Genomic DNA, 13423 nt, shown 5'->3' on the forward strand with positions numbered 1-13423 from the left:
TTTCATTTTTTTTACTTAAAACCCGCTGCTCCCATGCTGGCTGGCCACTGCTCTCTTAAAGAGCCACATTACACTAGTGGGGAGTGTCACGATATACGTGTCAAGATTGTGGGAGAGAAGGAAGGAGTCTCACTTGTAGCTTTCTTGCTTGCACAATGGGGGAATACACACACAGGTGGAGGCTGAAAACAGTTTTTCCTTCTTAGTTGTGTAAGCCAAAAGAACTCTCATACAAAGAAACAGAAGAACCCTATATATGGGTCTCAAACCAAACTCAAATAACTAAGGTGGCATACTAACTGAACCACGAACTAAAGTAGATAAGGATAGCTGTCATCTAGCTATTATTCATGGGCGGTGTACCAACCGCATCTGCAACTAACAAATGGGTGACATAAATGCACAACGGTCACCCTGGCGTATCACGAGTGGAGCTCGATATCTCAACACTCCCCCTCGAGCTCAATCCCAATTCTTGCACACCAAGCAGGTCCCTGAACTTGCGCAGCTTCTCTGCGCCCAATGCTTTCGTGAATATGTCAGCTACCTGATCCTCTGTGCTGACATAAACTAGATCAATAAGACCTAGTAAAACCCTCTCTCGCACATAGTGATAATGCACCTCAATGTGCTTTGTTCTAGCATGATATACTGGGTTATTTGCCAAGTGTATACTACTCATGTTGTCACAATAAATGACAACTGGCCCATCTGTAGGCTGATGCATATCATAAAGTAGCTTATGCAACCAAGCTACCTCACATGCAGCCATTGCTGCACCCCTGTACTCAGCCTCTGTGCTCGACAAGGCAATTGTAGGCTGTTTCTTGCTGCTCCAAGTAACTGCAGCACTCCCAAAAGAGAACACATATCCACTGGTAGATCGTCTATCAGAAATACTACCAGCCCAATCACCATCAGTGTATCCATGCAACTGTATCTGAACCCCAGTCTCATAAAATAGTCCATACTGCAATGTGGACTTCACATACCTGAGTATGCGTCTAGCTGCATCCAAATGCGGTTTCCTTGGAGCCTGCATAAACTGACTTACCAATCCAACAGCATAGCTCAAATCTAGCCTGGTAATAGTCATATAAATCAAACTTCCTACTATGCGTCTGTACATAGTAGGGTCTTCCAAAAGCTCACCTGCATCTGCGCTCAGCTTCACATTCTGCTACAAAGGAACTGAAATAGGCTTACAGCCTGTCATCCCATATTTGGACAGCATGTCCAATCCATACTGCCTCTGCAAGAGCCATATCCCACTTAGTGATCTAATCACCTCAATGCCCAAGAAATAACGCAGCTCTCCCAAATCCTTCATCTCAAACTTCTGCTTCAATAGTATTTTCACATGAAGGATATCTTCATCACTATCACCTGTGATAATCAAATCATCAACATAAATGACAAGTAGCATAATACCTTTCTCTGTTTTTCTCACATAAAGTGAGAAATCTGCCTTGGAAATCTGAAAGCCAATAGTAATAAGATACTATCCTATCTTGTCAGACCATGCTCTAGGGGCTTGCTTCAAGCCATACAAGGCTTTCTTCAACCTGCAACAAACTCAAGATGAACAGCATGCACATAACTTAGTGGCTGCTCCATATAGACCTCTTCTTGCAAATCACCATGCAAGAAGGCATTCTTTACATCCATCTGATGTAAAGACCATTCCTTTGATGCAGCCATAGCAATGACTGCTCTTACGGTTGCCATCCTTGCAACCGGACTGAATGTTTCTTCATAATCAATGCCATATGTTTGTGCATACCCCTTGACTACTAATCTTGCCTTATATCTGTTCACAGAACCATCTGCATTGTGTTTCACCTTATAAACCCACTTACAACCAATTGCATTCTTATCTTTAGGTAAAGGTACCAATTCCCATGTAGCATTTGCTTCCAAAGCATCTATTTCTTCATCCATGGCTTTCTCCCATTTTTCTTTTTCCATGGCTTGCTCAAAAGAAGTGGGTTCTGGTTCCTGTATCACTTTGACTATATAGGCATAGTGAATGGCTGTAAATCCATCATATTTCAGCCTATCCACAGGATACCTAGCTCTGGTAGACCTGCACAAAGTAGGCTCACTTTCAGATGCTCTCAAAACATCCCTGGTCTTCCTTACTCTAGTTGTAACAATAGAAGGAATACCCAACTCATCATCAATGCTCTGTTCTGAGCCACTGGATTCACCATCCACATAAGAGTGACCTGCATTCACATCAAACATGGGCTGATCTACCTTCTCTTTTCCTTTTCGTGATACCTGTATACCACTATCTGCATTGCTTTGAGAAGATTCTCCTGATCTCAATCTGCCTGTCCATGGCAAAGAATGTGAACCACTGCTAGAGGACACTCCAAGTCCACTAATATCTTGTGACTGCTGCTGTGAATTCTGTGCAGCATTACCATTTTGTGCATCTACATTATCAATCACATTTACTGGTTTATACCAGCTACTCATTTCATCAAAAACATCTCTGCTCACTGTAAACTTACGAGTAGAAGGGTTATAGCATCTATACCCTTTCTGTTGCAGAGAGTAACCAATAAAGATGCACTTCTCAGCTTTTGGATCCAACTTGGATCTCAACTCATCTGGCACATAAACATAGGCAATGCAACTAAAAATTTTCAAATGAGAAATATCTGGTTTCCTACCAGTATACCTCTCCTCTGGAGTCATGCCATGTATTGCTGCAGTGGGAGTCCTGTTCATTATGTAGACTGCTATAGCAACTACTTCAGCCCAATAAAAATCTGGTACGTCTTTTTCGTTGAGCATGGCACGAGATACCTCTCCAATATGCCTGTTTTTTCTTTCTGCAATTCCATTTTGTTGTGGGTTATGACTGCATGAATATTGCTGCTTTATGCCATGCTCCTGCAGGAACCTTGCAAACTCATTTGAGAGGTACTCTCCCCCTCCATCTGACCTTAGGCATTTTATTTGCAAGCCTGTTTCTTTTTCAACCATAGCTTTAAGAGTTTTGAAATGCCCAAACACTTCACTTTTCTTTTTCATAAAATACACCCAAACTTTTCTGCTATAGTCATCAATAAAAGTGACAATAATGACAGCCTCCAATAGATGCAGCTTTAGTAGTCCACACATCAGAGTAGATTAATTCCAATGGCTTCTTACTCTCTTGAACATGTCTAGGAAATGGTTTCCTTGTCTGTTTTCCAAATTGACAGGCTTCACATACCTTATGCATTTCTACAACCTTGAATTTAGGCAATCCTGCAACAATATTTTGGGCCTGCATTGATTTAAGTCGTACATTAACATGACCAATGCATTTATGCCAAATATCAATATCTGCAACTACACCGGTCCCATGTGCAAATATTGCTGCACTCAATTTAGGCATGTCTACATCCAATGTAAACATTCTGCCCTTCTTCTTTCCTTTTGCTCTCAAGCGACCTTTATTTTTCATATCCTCAACAAAGCATCCATGAGGATTAAATCTGACCTGCAAGCCCTGCTCAACCATTTGACCAACAGAAACCAGGTTCTTGGTGATATTCGGGACATGAAATACATCCGATAGGTATTTCTTTTTCCCATCCTGCATAGACAAATGAATTTTTCCAATCTGCACAATAGGATGTGCAGTATCATCACCAGTCTCCACAAATCCTGGTTTTTCCATTTTCCTTGCATCCTACATCCATTCTGCATGACCTGTCATGTGGTTTGATGCACCTGAGTCAACATACCACATTTCGTTGCTTTCTTCTGCACTTGTCACAGAATTGTTCATGTGCTGCACCATAAACAAATGCTCATTTCTGTCATTACCCTGTCTACTAGAAGATGCATAATTCCCTTGTTGCAATTTTCCATTCATGATGTCATTCTGCTTTTTATAGCAGTCTTTAGCCATATGACCCATTTTACCACAATAGTAGCATTCAACATTACTGTTTGCATTTTGGCCTCTTTGCCATCCACCACAACCTCTTTGGCTCCCCCTGCCTCTAGAGTTACCACGTCCTCCTCCATAGGACTGGTTTTCTTGAGTTTGCTGCATATTCTGATTTCTACCACGGCCTCCAGATCGGCCTCCTCTACCTCTGCCTCTACCTCTTCCAGCATTTGAGTAGAAGACAGCTTCTTTTGAAGTTCCTCCTGAAGAAGATGCACCACCATTTCTCTGCTCCTCAGAAATTAGAAGAGCAATCAACTCCTCAAAATCAGACAATCTTTCACGGACGGAAATGGATGTTCGGAATTGTGCATAATCCTTTCCTAGACCATTCAAGGTCACAGAAACTAAATCATCATCTTCCACTGGCGACCCAATGGAAGCAAGTGCATCTACAACCTTCTTCACCTTTATGTGGTAGTCATTGATGCTTATACTTTCTCTTTGCACATTGTACAACTCTTGCTTGAGCTGCATTTTCCTGGCTTGCGTATTTGTGCTATACATTTTTGACACAGTATCCCATGCCTCCTTTGGCGTACTTACATCTTGAATATACACAATCATAGAGTCTGAAATACTGATAGACAGCCAGTACATAACTTTTCTGGCTCTCTCATACCATCATTTAAATGTCTGCATTTGCTGTTGATTGGGAACATCAGGAAGAACTGGTTCTTCTTCATTTCCTGCAACAAATTTCCAATATCATTTTTCCATAAGGAAATTCATCATTCTAAACTTCTATGCTTGGAAGTTGTTCTTGTCAAGCTTTTAAGTGACAATCTGTGAAAGAGAATCAGACGCCATTACAGAACACTGCAAAAAATTCTGTCACTGCAAAAAACACAACTTCAACCTCACAAGGGCAAATCTGCAAAACTGACGAAAGTGATATTTGATCACACAGTCAAAATTCCTAGTGACGATTTTGCATCAACAGGCAACAAGGATGATTCTGTAATTCCCAATGTCTCTGCGCACAGGCATATGATACAATTTCTACAGTAGCTTTTCACCGACCTGTAGAACAGTGGTCGCACAGCAAAAAACAGGGCCTTTTCCTGAGTGCGTGCAGAAAACTTCCGCCTCCAAAACAGGCCCTGAAATTGCCTCAAATCAAAAAAATATACTGCCCTCTTGCTACACCGCGAAGGGCGTCTCAATCTGAGACAATGCACTCTTGCACTTTCCAGCTGTGCTACCTGCAGAGACTTGCTCCCAAAACAGAAAAATAAAAGTAACACTGGTCCTCTTACCAGAACACCGCGAACTTGGTTTGCTTTCTTGAGCTCCTTACCACGAACAAGGCTCTGATACCATGTCAAGATTGTGGGAGAAAAGGAAGGAGTCTCACTTGTAGCTTTCTTGCTTGCACAATGGGGGAATACACACACAGGTGGAGGCTGAAAACAGTTTTTCCTATTCTTAGTTGTGTAAGCCAAAAGAACTCTCATACAAAGAAATAGAAGAACCCTATATATGGGTCTCAAACCAAACTCAAATAACTAAGGTGACATACTAACTGAACCACGAACTAGAGTAGATAAGGATAGCTGTCATCTAGCTATTATTCATGGGCGGTGTACCAACCGCATCTGCAACTAACAAATCGGTGACATAAATGCACAATGGTCACCCTGGCGTATCACGAGTGGAGCTCGATATCTCAACAATACGAAGGTGTAGAAAGACAGTACAGTTTGCAAGGAGAAACACAATGTGTGTACGGCAAACACAGAGAGAGAAGAGAAACTCAGAAAACACAAAAGAACACGGTGATGATGCACTGAATCATGCTATGAGAAGAAAAGCTAATACACTGGAGCCAAAGCTCAGAAGATGACTGCATTGTTCTGTCTGACTCAAGCAACAGCACCTATGGGGAATCTGTACAATGAAGGGAGTGAAAAGTAGTCCTCCGAGCAATGGACTATCAAAGTAATCACCCGAAGGTGAAAGACAGCTATCTAGGGAGTGAACCGCAGTCCTCAAATGCCGTCGAAGATGAGGAAGACGATCACCAGCTATCGAGGGAGCAAAGCACAATCCTCGAATGCCAAGAAGATGGTCTGGGGAGCAAACAGAAATCCCAGAGGCCTGAATGCTGAAAACGCAAATGTCTAATAGAGGCGGGCTGCAAACGCAAATGGAATCACTAACACCACGTTGTGGATACTATCACTAGATACAAGACTGCTCACGCCAAGGTGATGGGAGCTGATGCCTACTAGTGGAGAGCCTCTGAACACAGCAAAGTCAAGATGTAGGATGATGCCAACTAGTGAAGACCGACGCCTAGATGTGGAAAGCTGACACCTGATGTGGGAAGATGACGCTAGGGTGAGACAAGTGGGGAGATCTCCACAAACTACGATGTCCTTCCATAGAGGTATGTCCAACAATGGTGTGGAGGGGGAAGAGTGTCAGAGTGACGAAAGAAGAGTGGTGAAGAATGACTAAAGAGGTACAGAATTAATGAAGAGGCAACCTATTTATAGGCCCAAGTTGTCTAGGATGGCGCACCATTGTGTGGGCAGAAATGACCAAAATGAGGACACTAGTCCTTTTTAGGGCTATCAGTGAGAAACCCTAACTAAATTGTGGAAACTGAAGAAGTGGTTTCTCAATACCCCCTCTCAAGCCCAAAAAGGGAAGAAGAAAGAGAAGGGAAGAGAGCAACGAAGAAAATTTAGAGGATCCCAAAGATCCAAGATTTCCACTTGAAAGGTAACCTATAGTAAGGAACAGTAGATGGAATGAACTATAGAACTTGACTCCACCTTGGGAGAGAAGCCACAAGCTCTGTAACTCCATGCCGAAAGAAATTCCAAGGCCTCATCACCAAATCGCAATTAAACTTCCAAGGTCCCACCTAGACACTGAAAATTTGAAAACTTTTGGTGTTTCTAATCAAAACCATCTTTAAAAATAGTTTATCAAGCTAAAAAATTCATGAAAAATATTTTGACATGTATAGTATGTATTCCTGTTAAGAGATTTGGAATTAGATAAAAACTATTAGGTTTTCTAAGACGTCCACATAGCATCGCTAAGTGCTGTTTTGACTAATATTCATGTACTTTTGAAAATCCATTGTTTGTAGAAAATAAATTTCCACTTCAAACTTGTTCCAAATCTTCTACTCCACTATCTTACAGTGTTGGTAAAGTCCCGTCCAATTTTGGTATCATATGCACATGTTATTTCAAATATAGTGAAATAAGACCTAAGCCACTAAAGTGACTTGCTACCATTTTTGTGCCAAATTACAAGACTAGTGTTAGTGTGTATCGGATGCATCTTATTGCCTTGAGCATAAAAATCTAAAAGCCAATGCAAAATAAACTCTATGGCCTAAAAGGGAGAGGTGGCATAAGATGCATATACTCCCACGGTGTAGGGAGCTAAGATACATGTTAGCAAGCATCGGTGGGAGATCTAGTGATGCCGAAAGAGGAGCATCCACTGGTCAATCCATCTGCTTGTGGAGAAGTCATAGCACCAAAGTATCGACCTATAAAAGGGAGAGAGGGAGGGAGTGAGGGAGAGGAAGAGAAGGATATATTTGTCTCCCGGTGATGCAATGGAAATGATGATGCCAAACCCGTAACCTATCTTTGCCTTCTCTGATGAACAGGGTCTTTGGCTCTCTGAGCTCGTGTGCTCTAATATCATGTCAAGATATAAGATGATGTAGAGAGGCAATAGGGTCTACGGGGAGAAACACAGTGTGTACGACAAACACAGAGAGAGAGGAGAAACACAAAAAACATAGAACACAATGATGATGCACTAAATCATGTTGTGAGAAGAAAAGCTGATACAATGGAGCCGAAGCTCAAAAGATGACTGCACTATCCTGTTTGACTCCAACAATAGCAATTATGGGGAACCTGCAGAATGAAGGGAGAGAAACAAAATCCTCCGGGCAGTGGACTATCGAAGTAATCACTCAAAGGTAAAGGAGAGCTATCAAGGGGAAACTGCAATCCTCACATGCCGTCAGAGATGAGAAAGATGATCACCAACTGCCGAGGGAGCGAAGCAAAGTCCTTGGATGCCAAGAAGATGGCTTGGGCATTTCCGGGGTGTACCCTATTTTTTCTCGCATTTTTCTTCAGTGACCAGCATTTATTACTGGTCAGCTAGCACTTTGGGCCTCCTCTAGATCAGGTCAGCCAATGTTTTGATGTCTTGGCTATTTATAACTAGCCTCCCCACTTGGCAAACGCACACTCTCTTCAATCTTCATTCTTCTTCAGTCATTGCAGTCTTCCCTTATCTTTTGCTTCCTCTCCCTCTCTCTCTCTCTTTCTGCTTCTCTTTGTGTTCGTGTTTCTCTTCCATTGCACACTCTCACATGGTATCATCGCCTAAGTGAGGACACAATCTAGAGATTTCATGTAGAATAGCAAGTTTTCATAGCGCAGGAGCAGCCCAAATTTCCAAAATGCAGATTTTCAGCCTATGTTCACTCCCAAACAGGTGGTCCATTGCCCATTTGTACCCCCAAGCAGCCAGGCGATAATGTATAGAGACCAAGCAGCAGCTTTCAGGCATCACACAGCTCCAGCTTTTGCGTTTTGCTCAAAACACAAATTTGTGTTTTTGCAGTTGCTTCCTTCCTAGTCTAGGAAATAGCATTTTGCTACAAGTGACTACTCCCTAAGCCTTGGCGACAGTTTCCTGCTGGCTGCAAGCAACAGCTTCCTGACAGCCAGTGATAGTTGTTTCTCTGTTAAACACAAGCTTCTAGGTGATTACAGGTTTGAAGATGTCTTTCCAGTTCATGAGCTTTGATGACTCAAAGGAGGAGCTTCTTTCCAGACACTCTTCTCAGCGGAGACACCATTATAATCGCCATGAGGAGTCCCCCGTTCACACCCGTCCCCCTTCTATTCATCTTTCCCAGAAGGCTCCATCCTCAATGAAGATGTCGTCCTTGATACGTTTGGTACACGTGCATGTCTTACCTTCATTACCCAAAGAAGAAAAACTCAATGATTCAAACTATTCATTATGGTTTGTAAGGTGGACTGCATACTCAACACCTTCGATCTTTGGGCTCTTGTTTTAGATTTCATCCCCCCTCCTAAGGAGAATCCCACAAATGGAACTTCTATGGACCATGCCACCTTGTGGAATCCGCTCAACTCTCGAGCCTGATCCTTCCACTTTATGAGTTTGCAAGATTCTGTCCTTGTGCATATTCGCAGGTTGAAGACCACGGCGGAAGTGTGGAAGAAGCTTACGTTTTTGTATCAGCTTAACATGTTTGCCCACAAAATTTCACTGGAGAAAAAGTTGTGGATGCTCAGTCTTGATGATTCCTCCTCTATGAAGGAGCACATTACGAAGATGGAGGACATGAGAGATGAGCTTGCATCTCTTGGTCCGATGATATCCCCTAAAGAGATGACTATGATCCTTTTGACTCCGTTTCTATCTCCTCGGTTCCATGTCTTCTACACCAACCTTAACACATTGAGGACTCGCTTTCGTGATGCTATACGGACACAGTGTGAAAAAGCATGGAATGCATCATCATCTGACTTTCTTATTGATCAAGAGAGTCAACGTGATCTAAGTCATTAGTACTAGTGTGAGTTGCATGGATTATCCAAAAATACTAGATTTTTGAATAATTTTAGCCTATTTTTTATATTATTTATTGTAAAAATCCGAAAAAGTTAGAAAAGTTTCTAGATTAGGATGGCATGCAAAAAACTAATTGCTTTTTTAGCCAATTATGGGATTTTCATAAGAAGGACAGATTGACGAAATCGCGCGTGTCGCAATCGCTGTAAACAGGCTGAAAACTGCAGTTTGAACTGAAAGAAGAAGAATGAGTGATCTGGGAGATCCATGACCAGGCGTCCTAGGGTTTTACCCCCCTTTCGGAGCCATCGGAGCCATCACATTTGGGTTCCGTGCAGCAGAGAATGAGCTATAATTTTGATATACGTTTTGTTCTACAAAAAAGCTCTAAGAGATCTAATGCCTGGAGATTGCTTCTGAGTAGTGCAAGGATTCCACGTTCTTTCAATACATTTTGATTCAATTCATTGTGCTTTGTCTTTGTCATGTCTACCACTTGTGTATTATCTTTCTTCTCTTCCATCTCCTATCTCTACTTCCTTCTACCTCTGATCCCCGGTGGATTCGACCTTTCGACAAAAACCCCTCCGACATTGATGAACCCGACGTGAAAGGTCGTCAGAAGAAGGAAAGACAAGATGGGAGAACCTTCAAATACAATCTCCAGTGATGTTTTGCAACAGTTGGTGCAAAATATGAATATGTTTATGCAGGTACAACAACAACAAGTGATGCAAGCTTCTGGTCAAACAGAAAGTGTTGTGATGAATGCTTTGCAAGCAGTTGAACGTGAGGTGAAATTATTCAATGGCAGGAATGTATCTGCATATGTACATATCTATGCTCAGAAGATGGAATTCTTTGGGGTGGCTCAATATGCATGGAGCGGGTATTTTGTACGTGTTACTATTCATGAATTGAAAGCACGGATTACTAAATTATACTTGCAAGATGCTGACTGGGTAGCCTTCAAGAAGACACTTAGGGAAGAATTTTACATTGAGGACACCAGTTTGATTACGCACAAGACTTTTCAAGGGTGGGTTTTACAACCCCATAAGGGTCTTGTGGCTACAGAATTGTTAAGAGAATTTGAAAGTCGATTTGACCAATTGGATCTTGCAGAACAACAAGCTCTTGCAAGTTAGAAAATTGAATTGTTTCTACAGGCAGCTAATCTTGAGCTTCAAGAGAAGCTTGATAATTTACTGGAGGATCAGACTACAAAGACAGGTTTGAAAACAGAGTAGAGACATGTCAAGGAAGTTGTTACTGCACTTGTGAAGAAGCATAGAAGAAGAGAAAGATTGCATGTCTCTAGCTTGCCCACTGTTACGGGTAAGACAGTTGATGTATCCAATAAGCCACCTACTTCTGTAGCTAACCCTATGGCTGTACGTGCTATTGTTCCCTCTGTCAGGGAAGATGTCTTAGACGAATTGATCAAAGGCATGCGGAATCTTCAATTGAAGGTTGCAAAATTGGATGAAAAAGAACAAGAGAAAAGGGGATGGGCAGCAAACCCTAAGCCAGAAAAAAGATGTATATGGTGTGACAGTTTGCAGCATAAGAGAAAGGATTGTGCTGCCTATCAGGAGGCCTTGGCACGACAGCTCATCTTTTGGAAAGATGGCAAGATCCATGCACAAGAAATGGGATTGCCTCTTGCTTTAAATTTTGGAAAGAGAGGTATACAAAAGTTATTGGAAGACTTGGCTGTCCGAAATGCTTATGCGGCGGTACATGCTTTTACTTTTGGTCTACAGTTGAATAGAATACATGGCCAAGTGATGGTTGGACCAAATAATGAAATATGGGCACATGCTTTACATGTAACTGAAAAGAGAAAGGTTACTGATAGTGAAATGTCTCATGCAGGGCAAGATATTCGTGACATAACTGGTTGGGAATCACCGATAGATGCATATTTAGTGGATGCATATTTGAAAAAAGAGCAAAATATAGATGCAGTTGTTGAAGAGAAACAAATAAGAGATGAAGATAATGCAGGGATATCTAAGGAAGTAACAAGAAGAAGTACGGATTTGTCTAAAGCTACAAATCAGCCATATCTTGAGCACCCTATGAGAATGAAGATGGGATGATGGATAAGGAGAAAGAATATGACTTTCTTGCGGCTGAAAATGATGTTGCAAGAGTGAATTTAGCAATGCAAGGTATTGCTACAGCATTAACAGAAGCTTGGACAACAAAGAAAAGACACTTTAGATGTTTTGCATCTTGTGTAGAAGTGTTTCTAGAAGACAAATATGCAAGAGAGTGACTGAGAATTGGTCAATACCTTAGTACATTAACAAAGAGAGATGAATGGTCAGATGAGGAGTTTAAGAAAATCAAGAGGAAAGCGTATGGGTTTTTCTTAAAAGATAGATACTTATGAAAACATGCTAAAAAGAAACAGGGTATACCATTGCGAGTTTTGGGTGACAGAGCTTCATAAGTAAATGTTATACAAGAATTTCATGAAAGCTTGTGGCCTAGTCATAGAGGTGTTTGGGGTACTTTTGCAAAGATCAAAGAAAGATATTGGTGGCAGAGTATGTATAAGAATGTTGCTCACTTTATGGAAACATGTACGACATGTCAAATGTATTCATCTGTGAGACATCGGGATGGATTACAGCCCACATATCCATTGTCTCTTCATTTTAAGTGGGTGGTGGATTTGGTCACAATGCCCACAGGTCTTTGGCAAATGAGGTATCTTGTGCTTGCCCGTGAAAACTTAACTAATCAAGTGGAAGAGAGAGCTTTACGTTCTAAGACAACAAATGTTGTGTGTACTTTTCTCTTAGAAGACATCTTTTGTCGGTATGGCTGTATGGGAAAAATTACTGCAGATAGGGGTGAGCTGGATGCAGATGAAGCTCATGATTTCTTTGCACGGTTGGGGATAAAGCTTGCTTTAACTTCAACCTATAACCCTGAAGGAAATTGAAAAAGTGAAAGAGGTCATCCACCTATTGTGAAGACATTGGCAAAAGCATGTGGAGAGAAGGTAAAAGAGTGGCCACGATTGCTCCCTTATGCTTTGTGGGCTGACAGAACAACTCATAGTGCTGTTATAGGATATATGCCTGCAGAATTTATGTATGGTCAAAAACCTATTATGCCGATAGAAGAGATGACAGTCACATGGAGTGTGCTACCTTGGGAAAAGGAGTTGAATCGAGAGGAGTTGTTGGCCTTGCACATTAGACAGTTGGAAAGAAAGTCAGAAGACATAGAGGCAGCAATTGCAAAGTTAAGGGCAGCAAGGATACAGAATAAGAAACGGTTTGACAAAAGACATAGACTGAGACCAAGAACCATAGAAGATAGGGATTGGGTATTGATTTATGATAGCAGTTTAGACAACCAACATAGTGCCATGCGTAAGGTCTCCAAAAGATGGTTTGGACCCTATGTGGTAAGACAAGTGTTTGATAATGCTACTTATGCATTAAATGAACTGGATGGGACAGCCATAAAACTTCCAGTAGCAGGAAAAATAATCAAATTATTCAAGAGGCGGGAATCTACTGTCTATGAGTTGCCAGAATTGGAAGAAAATGGTGGCCATGATACAGGGGATAGCCAGGAAGATATGGAAGATAAAGAAGCAAAGGATATGGTTACAGAGAATGAGGAAGACTCAGAATCCGGTGACAACTAGGATTTTGGCACATACTGGAGGATATGCAGGTTCAGAGGGGGTGGATGTCGTGATGCTATACGAACACAGTGTGAAAAAGCATGGAATGCATTATCATCCGACTTTCTTATTAACCAAGAGAGTCAATGTGATCTGAGTCATTAGTACTAGTGTGAGTTGCATGGATTATCCAAAAATACTAGATTTTTGAA

At 41.6% G+C, this 13423-nt stretch overlaps 1 protein-coding gene across 2 annotated transcripts in view; it reads right to left on the reverse strand.

Annotated features, from left to right (window-relative positions):
* LOC148022917 (Zincin-like metalloproteases family protein) overlaps positions 1 to 13423 on the reverse strand; it is a 127509-nt gene that overhangs the window by 104212 nt on the left and 9874 nt on the right. The window lies entirely within an intron of this gene.

Source organism: Lygodium microphyllum, chromosome 16 (assembly GCF_053477565.2).
Source record: "Lygodium microphyllum isolate KBCC chromosome 16, Lygodium_microphyllum_v1.1.10, whole genome shotgun sequence".
Taxonomy (NCBI): Eukaryota; Viridiplantae; Streptophyta; class Polypodiopsida; order Schizaeales; family Lygodiaceae; genus Lygodium; species Lygodium microphyllum.